General features: G+C 45.8%; 1 protein-coding gene and 1 long non-coding RNA gene across 3 annotated transcripts in view; one reads left to right on the top strand and one right to left on the bottom strand.

Annotated features, from left to right (window-relative positions):
* LOC120300115 (snake venom serine protease catroxase-2) overlaps positions 1-14,745 on the bottom strand; it is an 85,355-nt gene that overhangs the window by 28,720 nt on the left and 41,890 nt on the right. The gene's annotated exons all lie outside the window — the stretch shown is intronic.
* LOC120300142 lies at positions 3,559-9,910 on the top strand. The gene is made up of 3 exons (XR_005554563.1): positions 3,559-4,642; positions 8,234-8,403; positions 9,725-9,910. It is a non-coding gene; the product is annotated as an uncharacterized LOC120300142 (long non-coding RNA).

Here is a 14,745-nt window from a genome sequence, read left to right on the forward strand (position 1 = left end):
CACCATTGTGGCCATTTCAACTGGTATTGAGAGTGGGGAGCGGAGAGCTGAGCTCAGAGAACCTGAAGAAAGGGAGCAGCCCCTCCACCCACGGCCGACCCCCGAGTCACCTTTCTGATCAGCATCAGCAAAACAAATGTGGGCCTCAATTCCCACCTGCTGCTGTGGGATGAGTCCTCTGGGAGGGTGCATGCGGTCTGGCTATTTTCTTTCCCCTCCGTAAAGCCGGGCACCTCGGGGAGAGGGGGAAAACACTCGAGCCCCAGGAGGCAACGTGAGGGCTGTGAGGGGTATTGCAAGCTCGTGGGAGGGGGGAAGAGGGAAAGAAAATGGAAGAGACTGAGGCCACAACAGAGAGAGAGAGAGAGAGAGGGAGAGAGAGAGAGAGAGAGAGAGAGAGAGAGAGAGAGAGAGAGAGAGAGAGAAGGAGGAGGAAAGGAAGGAGGGGCAGTTGTGAGGTTGGCGCTCAGGGCCGTGACATGAGAGGTCTCAAACAGCTACCTACTTCAGGCTCACACTTACTTCTGAAGTAAGAAGAGGGGTAAGGGCAACACGGATCCTGCACAAGCAGTCCCTGGGTAGGGTGGGGCCTTGCTTATCGCCTCCGCTCTTCACACACCCTCAGTAGGGTCCTTGCAGGTTGTCGCCAAGCAGCTTGTTTTCAATTTCAACAAGGAAGTGAGCTATGAAGGAGGGGGGAGGAAGGCAACGCCGTGGGGGGTGGGGGGGGAGGAAGGCAATGCCGCATACCACCAGCCAGGTGGTTGCATATAACTAGTGCTACACGTAGCACCGGTTGAAAAGCCCTGATATTTGAAAACACTCCACATTTTCCATTCTAGGATCTAATTTTAGAAAAGCAGATCAGGAAAGCTGGCTATGCACAGCACTGGATGGATGCTCTCCACAGCTGTAATTTGTTTGAATTTGAGTTGTTCAAAATTAGCCTTAACCTTTAAATTTCATCCTCTCTAGATGCCTGGACTTCAACAACTGGGGGGTGGGGGGAGGGTATCCAGCTATGGTACCGGAATTGGCTCAGGAATTCTGGGAGTTGAAGTCCACAAGTCATGAGGAGAACCATAGTTCCCCACCTCTGCTCTAGAAGCAGTTGCACCTTTGGGGTTGGGACCCATCAGGAAAATGAGAGGTGGAGCTAGAGCATCCTTGCGCCTGTTCTTGCGATGCTGTTCTAGCTTCCCCATCGGCCTCGTTGTGGTGAAAAGCCGGGAGCTTGCTCGCAGCCAGCCGGTGAGAAGAGCCCGGCTGTTCCCGGTCTTGCTCCCCAGCTTGGAGGGGTTACCCAGCAGTGCCAACCCTTGGGAAGAGTGCAGGAAGGGGGGAAGAGGGTGCTCAGAGCACCTCCACCCCGAAGGGGAAACACACCTGTCCAGGTCTTTGGGTCACAGGCTGCGTCCTCCTGGCCATTGGCAGGTCAGTTTTCGGGATGGGTAGAGATGGGGGAAAAAAACCCTGGAAAAATGAGGAAAAAAACAGTTCTCCTCTCCCCTTTTTTTCCAAAACCATATTTTAAAAAATGGGGGGAAAACCCTCTCCCCCCCAATTTTTTCATTTTTTTTCCAGACCAAGCCCTTTGTGGCCTCACCCAAAGACAGTCTTCTCTGTAATACAGGTAGTCCTTGACTCAATGACCACAGCTGAGCCCAAAATTTATGTTGCACGTGAGAAATTTGTTAAGTGAATTTTGCCCCATTATGACTTTTCTTGCCACATTTGTTAGCGGATCACTGCAGTTGTTAAATTAGTAAAATTAGTTATGTTGGTAACACCGTTGTTAAGCGAATCTGGCTTCCCCCATTGACTTGGCTTATCAGAAGGTCACGAAAGATGATCATGTGACCCCGGGACATTGCAGCCGGCATAACTACGAACCATTTGTCAAGCATTGGCATGTAAAATGCATGACTGTGGGGAAGCTGCACCGGTCATAAGTGTGAAAAATGCTGTTGTAACTTTGAACATTCATTAAATGAACTGTTGTAAGTCAAGGGCTTCCGGTAGCAAAAGAAAACTGTTTGGAAAGAATGTGCACCCAAGCAGACTTCATACAGAAGGTGACCTTGCAGCCAAATGACAGTATTCCACAAGTTTAATAAACCATCATCATCATTAGTTGGGGGATTGTGTGACAGTTTTGGAAAAGGAGATCAGGAAAGCTGGCTATGTACAGCACTGGATGGATGCTCTCCACAGCTGTATTTTTTTTTAATTTGACTTGTTTAAAATTAGCCTTAATTTTTAAATTTCATCCTCTCCAGATGCCTGGATTTCAAATCCTAGAATTTCCCAGTCAGGATGGTAATTCTGGAGAATTCGGGAAATTGAAGTCTGTACAAGTGGGGGGAGGGTATCTAGCTATGGTACCGGACTGGCTCAGGAATTCTGGGAGTTGAAGTCCACAAGTCATAAGGGGAGCCATAGTTCCCCACCTCTAGAAGCAGCTACACTTTTGGGGTTGGGACCCAACAGGAAAACAAGGGGCGGAGCTAGAGCATCCTTGCTCTCATTCTTCCGATGCTGATCTAGCCTCCCCATCACTGATGCCGGCATCTTGGTGGCCTGTTCTGCAGCTGAAAGTCACTTTGAGGAAGCCACTGCTTCATCTGCCTTGTTGTGGTGAGAAGCCGGGAGCTCGGTCACTGCCGGCTGGAAAGAGGAGCTGGCTGTTCCGGGCCTTGCTTCTGTCCTCAGAGAGGGTTCCCCTGGCGGTGCCGACCCCTGGGAAGAGCATGGGAAGGCCCAGTGCTCAGGGCGCCTCCACCCCAACATGGAGACCTGTCTGTCCGGGTCTTTGGGTCACAGGCTGCGCCCTCCTGGCCATTGGCACATCACTTTGGTGGATGGATAGAGATGGGAAAAAACCTGGAAAAATGAGGAAAAAACAGTTCTCCTCCCACCCCCCGTTTTTCCCAAAACCATGTCATTTTTGTTATTGTTTTCCTGTCTGTAGGCAAAAGATCTTTGTATCTTTAATCCCTCCCCCAGTAATCATTTTAGGAAAGGTGCTCTTCTCTTATTTAAAGTGTCATGAAGTCTCAATTAAAGGGACACAACTAGCAATTTAATGAAAACTTACACTTTCTTCCCATTATTCAATTGAAATATTTTAGGAGCTGCTTAGAAATTATCACTTTGGTAGATGCAAGTTTCTTTCAAACTGCATCTAGATTGAATTAATAAATAAGCAAGATGTTTATATAGTCATCTGTTCAAGGTTCAGATGTTTAATTGTTTATTAATCTGATTATTCTACCAACTACACCCATTTTTATTATTTTGGGCCAAAGCCAGCAAGCAGAACTGCAGAATAATGTATCTGCTTCCAATTTTGTGACATGTGAGCATTCTGAAGCCCTATGTCATATATATTGTAATGTATTGAGTTAAATTTATGAAACAGGTTGCTGAGTTCTGTGTAAGAACGGGTAGCAGACCACTTGCTGTCTACAGACTACTTAGTATGCATTTAAGCGGAAGAATACTATGTTCTCATTGGCTGCCGCCACCCAAAGCGGGGTGGAGCAATGCTTGTTAGTTTCTGGTTTGACCTTCAAATAAAGAAGTACTTATCTACTGCTGCCTCTTCAGTGCCACACTGAACTGAAACCTTAACAATGGTGATGAAAGTGGGATCGTGTTGCCGCACTTTGAAGAGCTGAGTCACTATGGGGGAAAGGCCTAGCAAGCACTTGGTCGGAACGGCTTTCCACTCCCCCCACTCTATCCTACCAGAACAGAAATGCTGGAGGAGAGTGCTTCCAAGAATCTGCCCTGTAAGTCCCATGGAAGCCTGCACAGCAAGAGGCTTTGAAAAGGCCACAAAAGATTCACCATGGCGAAGATCGGGATACTCTCCGAATTCGATGTCACTCATCCAGTGAGGTAGAGCTCCTATGTTGCGAGAGCTGAAAACTACCTGCGAGTTAACCAAGTTCAAGATGATGGATTGAAGGCCGTGACGCAGCTGTGTGTTTGCGGTCAAGCAACTTTTGACATTGGAGAGAACTTGGTTGCACCAGTGCCATTTGAGTCTATTACATACTCAGAACTTAAGAAGATACTCAAAGAACATTTTGAGCCCAAGCTTTTGGTCATCAGCTGGCGGCATGCCTTCAAACAACAAGACCAGCATCCTGGCGAGTCTGCCGCTGACTTCACAGCTGCTCTTTGCCAAGTGGCCCAGCAATGCGAATTCAAAGAACTTGAAGAAAGACTTTGGGATCATTTAGTTTGTGGTCTAAGGAGCCAGGAGTTGCAACAGAAGATCTTTTGCAAATAAAATATGCATTGAGGGAGATAACGGCCGAAGAAGCAGTGGGCGGAGCTGTTAAGGCCTTGCAGCTCTCCAAGAACCCTCCTTGCCTGGAGGCCATCCACCAAGAGGACTCTGAATCGGACCATAAAGTTGATAAGTTACAGCAACTTCCAGAAAGAAGGCCTCAACGGCAACCTGACAAGGCAGTTTCCCTCTCTCGTTGCATCGGGTGCGGAGGCCAACAGAAACGGACTGACTGCCAATTCCACACAGCAACTTGCCAGGTGTGTAGCAAGCAAGGCCACATCACCACTGTTTGTTTGGATCGCAGGAAAAAACACTCATCAGAAGAGTTGCCTCGGAAAGGTACTGGGGTCCCTGGACAAAATAGGATGGGTTATTGCGCTAGTAGAAGGAGCATGTTTAGGACATGTGCCCACTGCCCACTGAAGGAATAATTGCATCTCAAAGTCAAGTTGCAAGGAGTTCCTTCTCACATGGAGTTGGCTATGCCCTATCAATAATTTCCCAAAGGACACTCCCCCAAATTTGTAGTCAGAGCGGCAAGCGAGTTAAGCTCAGGCCGTCAAATCTCATTTTAACAAATTTTCAAAACTCTTGGGTAAAAGTCAAAGGGGAGGCCACACTCAGGGTGCAATTCAGGAACCTCAAGGGTCCCTTAGAAGTCATAGTGGTTGAGGGCAACTGCACTAGTGTAATTGGACTTGATTGGTTTGATGCTTTGGGAATTCAAGTGACTAGGTTAAATAGCTTGCAGACGTCGAGCCTCTTGGCGGTTTGTAAAGAGTTTGCTGATGCCTTCAGCTCAGAGTTAGGGGCATACAAAGGGTCTCCAATTGCACTATGGCTAGATTCTTCAATAGCAATGATAAGGATTAAGCCTCGTTGGATGCCTTTTGCCCTAAAGCAGAGAATCAATTCAGAACTGGACAAGCTGTTGCAGCAAGGCATCTTAGAGCCAGTGGATAGCAATCCATGGGAAACTCCAATTGTCATGCCACTTAAGGCCAACGGAGAAGTCCGCATTTGTGCCGGCTATAAATGCATGCTAAACAAAGCTCTCCAGTAGCACTCCTGTCCGGTGCTTGTAGTCAGCCACATTTTGACATCTCTAAAGGGAGGTCACATTTTTGCCAAATTAGATTTGGCCCAGGCCTATCTGCAGCTGGCGGTGGAAGATGCCACGGCTGAGGCCCAAACCATTGTAACCCACTGGGGAGCCTTCAAAGTGCAACAGTTACAGTTCAGGGTTAATGTAGCCCCTGGCATTTTTCAGAGTGTAATGGAGCGCATGCTCCGCAACATTCAGGGTGTATGCCCATATTTCAATGATGTCCTCATAGCTGGGGAATCAGTCAAAAGTCTCACTGACAGGCTCCGGGCCATCTTGCAATATTTCTGTGAAGCGGGGCTGAAGCACAAACAGGAGAAATGTAAAATTGGGGTCACTTCCACAGAGTTCCTGGAGTTTCATATAGATGCCAAAGGCATTCATCCTGCTGAATCCAAGCTCAAAGCAATTCAGCAGGCACCAAGTCCCAAGACGAAGGAAGAGCTTCAGGCCTTCCTGGGACTCCTTAACTTTTATCACGCTCTCCTCCCCCCACAAGGCCACAGTGGCAGAGCCATTATACTGGCTCTTGGACAAGAAGGCTCCATGGAAGTGGACGAGTGTCCACAAGAGGAGTTTTGCAGCAGTTAAGGCATTGTTGTCATCAAATGCGGTGTTGGCTCATTTCAATGAGCAGTTGCCAGTCAGCATCACATGTGATGCATCCCTGTATTGGATTGGAGTTGTATTAAGTCATCTCAGTGCTGATGGGATACATCCCTATAGCCTATTACACTGATGGCAAAACTTTTAGAGACCGAGTGCCCAAATTGCAACCCAAAACCCACTTATTTATCGCCGGGTGCCAGGTAGGCATGGCCCACTGGGTGGGTGTGGCTGTGGTGGTCATGACAGACTAGGTGGGTATGGTCAATGTGGGTGTGGTCACCTCAATGTTGATTGTGGGGAGGGATGCCTGTGGGGGCCAGGCAGGGTTGGGGGAGATCCAGGAGTTCTCTGATAGGTGGGGCAGGGGGCAGGAGGTTCATCCTGCAGGGTGAAGTGAGGTAAGGTGAGGCAAGGTGGGGGAGCCATTGTTGCAGGGCAAGATGAGGCAGGGGCCGGGGCAGCTTCTGCCTGACACCATCAGCCCCCCCACTCAGAGGCCAGCAAGCGCATGGGAGCCGACAGTGTCTGTCAGCAGCTTCACAACCCACCACCAGCAGTTCACAGAAGATGCCTCTGAGCTGAACAGCTGGCTGACTGCTGAGGAGGTGATACAGTGGGTTGTGCCTGGGAAAAGGAGAGCATGCAAGGCCAGGAGGGATAGGATGAGGGGAGGGAAACCAACCATACTGGGATGCATTTGGCCATGTGGAACCTGGGTGTGTTAGCCGGCAGCTGGTTGAAGACGGATGGTTGCCATCTCTGGGACATAGTGCACGTGCCCACAGAGAGGGCTCTGAATGCCGCCTCTGGCACGTGTGCCATAGGTTCGCCAGCTATTACTCCAGGACTCTTTCTGCTGCAGAACGCAATTACGCACAAATAGATAGGAAAGCATTGACCATTGTGGTGGGCATAAAAAGTTTCATGACTTTTTGTATGGCCACCACTTCACAGTCTTCACTGACCACAAGCCACTTCTGGGGTTGTTCACTACAAACAAGCAGACACCCCTAGAATGTTGAGGTGGTCAATATTCTTATCTGCTTATGATTATTGTCTGGTTCACAAACTAGGTAAAGAAATAGGCCACACAGACAGCCTTAGTAGGTTGCCTCTACAGCTATTAGAGTCAGACCCTGCTCCAGCCAACCACATCCTGGCTATCCAGGAGTTGTTCAAGTGTCCCCTTAAGGCAAGGGATGTTGCTCCAGAAACAGCTTCAGACAACACGCTGAGCTGCTTGTTGAACTGTGTGCTCACTAGATGGCCGGAAACGTGTACTGGCCTTAACTTTCAGAGTTTCTGGAGAAGGAATCTTGAGTTATCCACTTATAAGGGTTGTATTTGTGGGGCAGTAGGGTAGTAATCCCAACCTCACTGAGGGCTAGAATCCTTGATTCTCTGCATGAGGCACATCTGGGAATAGTCCCGATGAAGGCACTCGCACGCAGCTACCTTTGGTGGCCTGGGCTCGATAAAGATATCAAGGCCCAGGTGCACAGGTGCCACATTTGCCAGCAGTCAAGGCCAGAAATGCCACATGCTCCTGTATATAGATGGGAGACCACACAAGCCCCTTGGTCTTCATATTGATTTTGCTGGCCCCTTTAAGGGGCAATTCTTCTTCATTGTTGTGGACAGTCACTCCAAGTGGCTAGAAGTCATTCCGGTGTCCACTATGACTACTGCCAGAACCATCCAGGTTCTGCACAGCATTTTGCAACACATGGGCGCCCAGATGTTATAGTCTCAGACAATGGGGCTCAATTTACTTCTGCAGAGTTTCAGTCCTTCTTAAGGGCAAATATGATTAGGCATGCCACTTTGGTTCCTTTCCCCCCGGACTCTAATGGCCAAGTGGAACGCATGGTTAGAACACCAAGGAATCCTTGAAGAGGATCACAACTGGCAATTGGCATCACAGGTAGGCAGATTTCCTACTCTGCGAATGCACTACGCCCTGCACTTTGACGGGCAAGAGCGCAGCTGAATTAAGATGAGGGCGCAGATTGATCAGAAAGCTGGATTGCTTACATCCAGTCAGGGCTGCTTCCACAGGCACAGCAGCCTAAGTCACCAAGGCACTTGCAAGTGGGCGACCTGGTGTGGGCGCGCAACTATGGGCAAGGGGCACTGTGGGTAGTAGCTGTGGTTTGTAAGGTGTCAGGGCCATTCTCCTATGAAGTGATCCTGGAAGACGGTTGTGTGCTTCGCAGGCACATTGACCAGCTGCGATGGAGGTTACCAAGCCACTCTTCCGCTCCTGACTCTGCTCTCAGGGGGGACAAGGAACACAATTGCGATCATGCAACTGAGTCTCTCAGCGAAAGTGGGACCTTGCGATTGCCAAATGAGGTTTTTGCAAACGAGGCTGCTCCTAACTCAGGTACTGCACCCATGGGGCATTTCTCTCAATTGGCTTTTCATGCTGCTCCGGTGGATTCTACTCCACCACGGAAGTCTGGCTCAGGCCTACCAGAACAGGCCAGCCCCAGGGAAATGGACAAAGGCTCGGATCTATCGGAACAGGCCAGCCTTCACGAATCAGCTCTACCCATGTCGCACGGATCACACAGCCCTGGTCTGCTGAACCTAGCAGGCGAGCTTGCAGATTGGGAGTTAGCAGCAGTTCCGAGACATTCGGAGCGGGTAAAAGGGCCATTGAAACATTTAAAAGACTACATAAGTTTTTTCTCATTGCAAACTTAAAATGCTTATGTATTTTTCTTGCAAGCTTAAACGCTTATGTATTTTTTTCTTGAAATTTTGAATGCTTACGTGTTTCTTGCAAACTGAAACACTTAAGTATTTTTCATACTGAACAGTGTAATGTCACGCTTGTATGCCATTATGCCTTTTGAATGTTTGTAATCTTTGAACAACAGACAATGCTTTGTAAATGTCAAAGTTCCAGGGGGAAGAGGCGTAATGTATTGAGTTAAATTTATGAAACACGTTGCTGAGTTCTGTGTAAGAAGTTTAGCAGACCACATGGCCTGCCAGCCAGACTTGCTGTCTACAGACTACTTAGTATGCATTTAACTGGAAGAATACTGTGTTCTCATTGGCTGCTGCCGCCCAAACTGAATGTGTAAATAGGGGTGGAGCAATGCTTCAAATAAAGAAGTACTTGTCTACTGCTGCCTCTACAGGCAACTCAGTTGTTAAACAAAACTGTTACTAAGTCCAATCACATGACCACAAATGTGCCTGGCTGAGGAATTCTGGGAGTTGAAGTCTACAAGTCATAAAAGGGCCAAGTTTGAAGATCCCTGCTTCATAGTGTCCAAATAATACTATCCCAAACATCCTGGTGAGGACAAAGGGTGGGAAAGGTTTCCAAAACCTGACTCACAAGGAAGCCAAGTAAAAGGGTAGCTCTTACAGCCCCTTCCCCCATTCCTCTGTCCTTTGGAATGCTCACTCCAGCACTGAGATAATTAAAAAAGAATTAATGTTGGTTTTTATATTCATTATAGAGGAAGAGATTACAAGAGAGTAAGAAGGCATATAATAGGGAGTAGACAATGATTTATGAACAGGGTTCTAGTTAGAATAAAATATATAGGGCAATCCTATATTAAATTCTTTGGGGAATAAAATTCCCATAGGGAAACCTGATCTTTCTCCTAAGGATATGTCTTCTAATAGTTGACATTTTGAAGCATCAGGATACATCAATTTCCTGCTTTCGTATCTATTTTCAGAAAATGTCTGAATCCATAAGAAGCAAGATAGAGAATGACAAAGCAGGTCCATGTGACAGTAGGTTCCCAATCAAAATCAAACACGGGGCTGCTGGCAGAAGCACCTTGGTTATGTGGAAAGAAAAGTCTTCATCCTGGTTCATCCAAGCCGGGGATAAATAAACAATATGGCAACTGCTTTGGGAAGAAGGTTGCAGTTTATTGAAGAGCCAGAAAGACGGTTCTTGCAGGAAATAACAGAGAAAAGAAGGGCTGAGCACATGGGTTTTTATATCCTCTCTAGCCTTTTGTTTGGAATAGTTTCCTGTTCCTGTGGCATGAACTTTGAGGCTATTTCCTGTTTCACGTATTCTGACCTGAGTTTAGGTGTGCCTCTCTGGCCTTTGTCAGTTAATCCTACATGTACTGTCTCACATGGGGTATGTAGATTTTGGGTGTCTTTGTCTTCTTAATCTTCTAGCTGGGGGCCTCCAACCTTCCTGAATGATTTAAATCTGCATTTCTACAGAGCTGGTTTCTGCTTGGGCAAGGCATACTTGGGGCTATTAAGAAAACTTGGCATGCATTTCTGTCTCTTTAAGATCCTTGGAGGAAATATATTTTTCTATCCTTTTAATATTTCCTTCTTGGGGGGGTGACTTCCCACAATATCCCCACTTTGTGCCACAAGTGTATGAATGGCACACTTACTGGCACAAGATTAAAATTGATCTGATCAGGGAGACTTGGTAAACAAGCTTTAAAATTGTTAAGCCCCCCCCCCAAAGACACTAATGGAGCCAGCAGAAAAAGATCCCTGCTCCCAAAATGGGAGCTTCCAACCCATAAAGTTCTAAAAGTCAGGGCAAAAATTTTGTTAGGTGGGAAAGAAATTTATACTGTTCAATATTCTGTGCCAATCATTTTCAAATGTTGGATGTCACTTTTAGCTTCCAGTCAGGTTTGCACATTCCTCCCAAAATTCTTCACAGCCATGGTTTTCCTCACTACATAACCACTGGCTGCCCATTTTCAAGGGTTGTTTCCTGCCTTAGCTCTTAGTGCAGTGCATCCAGGTTTATAAAGTCCATTTGGGGTTAGCCAGTATGCAAGCTAGCTATCAATTTTTTCTTTAAATTGCACATAATGAGCTCTAGGACTTCCAATCTGAGTTCATCAGTGCAGGATATTCAGGGCTGAGGTTTGGGGATCTCTTTCCTGCTACTTCTTCAGTCAGGGCATATGAATTGCAAATTGCCTGAGGGAGGCTGGTTCCCTCCCCCTTGGAATTGTCAGGAAATTGTGCGTGCAAAGCTTTGGTGCAATAGAGGAAAAATCATCCTGAGGAACTTTACTGAAGGTAGGTGGAAGAGACTCGGTGTAATTATGAATGGTGTGTGCCCGTGTGTGTGTGCAGCTACTAATACAAAACAGGCAATACAAACATTCTGGATAATTTTTCCCTCCCACCAGATAGAAGTCCAAGGTGTTCAGTACTTGCTGTGCCAACTATTCCCAAATGCCATTTCTTCATAAATACATTCAACTAGCTTGTTACAATACAAATGGGGCAAGAAGGAAAACTTTTCAATGCTTTTCCACCCTCCCCCCATAGTCTTCCTAATGTTTCCTGAGGCTTCACATGGCACCAGTGGCTCCAGGATTCCTTCCTTCCTCTGCAGTTTTTCACAGGCATCTGCGGGGATGGTAGGACTTGGGAAGATGTTCCACTCAGGTTGCATGGTGGCTTTTTAGTGGATGGCTGGATTCAAAACTCAATTCCATGGCTCAAATGGATGGAGGCAATGTCTGGATCAGTGTACTCTGCTTCCAAAGTCTGGGGGTTCATCTATGCAGGGCTGAAAGATACAAGAACAAGGGCTCCCCCCTTTTCTGGGTGGATTCTCCCAGGAGAGGCCAACAAATGTATGGAGAACAAAGGACAAGAAAAGGAGATGTACATGAGGGTGAGTAGCTTGCAGGCAGTTTGAAAAGGTATTAATACTGCAGTGGTCAAACAAACAGATAGGCAGACAAAATGAAATTATTCCAGATGACAAAAGAAAGACTGGATTCTGGGTAAGAGAACATACATGAAAAGTTTCACTTCTGAACTTGAACATTTGCAACATGTTAAAGACAAGGACTTGCAACTTAAAAATGCTGGTCATGTTTCAGGAAAAGGATAGACAGATAAAACCCATTTAGAACACAAACCCATTTACAACATGTTGCAGAATGATTTCCAGAGCTTGGGGCAGGAACCCAGCAGGCAGGACACCCCCTCCTCACCCCAAAGAGAAAATACCTTGGCAAATACAGGAAGAACCCAATATAAACTAGTCTGACTCAGCGGCAGCCTGAGGCTAAACAAACAAACACTTAACACACACTGGCTATAAGGAATGCAGAACTGGCTAACAGCAATTAGGATTGACAGGATTAGAATAGAAACACCAAAAGGTACACAACAATAAAATAATTAACACCAGATCCCTCCTGGAACAAAAATTAACACCTCTTAGACAGAATTGAGAAAGAAATTAACCCAACAACAGACACTGACCAACAAATTAGAAAAGACAAATTTAAACTCACCAATCAGAAATGACAATTTTGGAAACCATGAAAGGGTATAATAACTCATGTTTGAGGACCATTCTGTCTAGCTAGCCAGGGATTCATGCTGAATTGTCACAATGTCTGTATCTGGTCCAATGAAACTATGTACAAAAGAGACAGTTTGCATCCATCAAAGAAAGGGACTGAGTTACTTGGCAATAAACTCACAGATTTTCTGGAGGAATATTTAAACCAAATAATGGGGACAGTGAGTTAATTGATACAGAACATCCCTGTCCCCAGCAATAAAAAATTCACAGGGTTAGCAGTACATGTAACCTAGATGTGTGTGTGTGTGTGGACAAGAATATCAACTTTGCTATTAAGCAAAAAATCAAGCTTCTAATAGCGAGTGCCACTAACCAAACAGGTGGTAAGAAAATAGGGGAACTCAGGCACTACACAGGTTATGTAGAAAGTAAACAGAGGGTCAGTCATAAAGGACTCAAATGTCTGTACGCCAATGCATAGAGAATGAAGAGCAAACAGGGTGAACTAGAAATTCACGTAAATGAGGGCAGATATGATATTGTTGCTGTTATGGAGACATGGCCCCACAAATGGAACACTCAGCTAGAGGGATTTAAATTATTTAAAAGAAGCAGACCAAATAGAAGAGGTGGAGCTGCTCTCTATATAAGAAATAACTACATCTCTACAGAAAAAGAGCACAGCAATGATGAAAACTGTCTTGAATGCACTTGGGTCAATAGAAAAAGAGGGAAAAAATGACATTGCCATAGGTGTATACTATAGGCCATCCAACCAAATGGGAAATAGATGATCTTTTTGCTGGTCAGCTAACTAAGGTATGTAGGAAGCACATGACAATAGTAATGGGGGACTTTAATTACCCTGACATCAACTGGGAGACAAACTCTGCACCAAGTGGAAGATCAAACAGATTCTTGACAAAACTTGCAGACAACTTTGTCTCCTAAAAAGTAGAGAAGGGAACTAGAGGATTGGCCATATTGGATCTAATCCTCACTAACAGAGACAAAATGATAGAAGGTCTTGAAGCCACAGGAACCTTGGGGGGAAGTGATCATGCAATATTGGAATTTAACATTATGGAAGCACAAGCAATAGAACACAGTCAAACTAGAGTCTTGGACTTTAAGAGAGCTAATTTCAATAAAAATAGAGAGGGCTTGGGAAGGATTCCGTGGATGAGAATCCTCTAAGGGAAACAACTCAAGAAGCTTGGTAATTTTGAAAAATGAGATAATAAAAGCCCAGTCTAGCACAATACCAATGAAGAAGAAAAATAACAGCTCTCAAAAGAAACCAGCATGGCTGCATAAAGAACTCTCTGATAAATTGAAAGATAAAAAGGACAAGTATAAAAAGTGGAAAGAGGGGCACTGTAAGGACCCACCCCACTTTGCATCTTAAGAAGACAGAACTCTTGGAATAATTCTTCCAACAGGAATCCTTTATTAAGAGAAAATGGTTGCAGGCATGCTAGACAGGACTTGGGGTTCAAGCTCTCCCATTCAAGGTTTTAAGGGGTTCCCCAGTAGTCCCACCCAAATCAACTCCCCTTCCAGTGATAGTTTCAAGTATCACAATTCCACCCCCTTTCTTCTTTCCTCCGTCTGGATGGAGACTTCAGGTAACTACATGAAAGGCAAATACCCTGCTTTGTTATGATAAGGTCCTCTAGTGCTAACGCTTTGATGTTACAATAAACACACATTCAGCATTCAGCTCTTTGAAGTGTACTGAAGGAAGTGAGGGCCATAAAGCCCCTTTGTTCTCCCCCTTCTCTCCCTCTGATGGCAGAATCCAAAGAAGGCAGAATTGGGAGTTTCTATATTTGATAATTAAAGATGAAATATGATTGGATTCTGACAGAAGGCACACATTTTAAACATACCACTTGGTTATATAGAGAGAAGAGAGAGAGGGAGAATCACTATTTCTTATTTTCCCATTAAGTACTTTTATTTAGCCAAATTGGTTTCCCAGAGAAGCCCTAAGCAAAGTCTATTTTTATATATATATATTTTCTCTACTTATCTCTTTTTTCATACTTCCTGAACGGGTAGCTGATTCCTGTCCCAGGCCTCAAGCAAGCTTTACACTGGGGAGCCTATCTCGACCCTCAAACTAGAACACCCCATGATTCCCTTATATGCAGGGGTTCACTTTGGTTCTATCGGGTCTGGCTCACTGAAGCCTCCTAGTGAGACTTCTGCCTACCACCCCAGTTTTTGGTCAAAAAGGGACCCATAGAGCACTCTGGATCCCTCACAGAATACTGGGATGCTCCTTTATGGATCTACCACCATGGTTGCAGACAAAAAAATGAGTCTGTCAAGGACGCTTCTGCTCCTCTGCAGAAGGTACGGGACGCTCTTACCGGCTTTACCTTCCCTTTTCACCACCACTATTTGCAGACTTCAAATGTCTGG

This window comes from Crotalus tigris, unplaced genomic scaffold (assembly GCF_016545835.1).
Source record: "Crotalus tigris isolate CLP2741 ecotype Arizona unplaced genomic scaffold, ASM1654583v1 scf7180000024338.4412243, whole genome shotgun sequence".
In the NCBI taxonomy this organism is placed as follows: domain Eukaryota; kingdom Metazoa; phylum Chordata; class Lepidosauria; order Squamata; family Viperidae; genus Crotalus; species Crotalus tigris.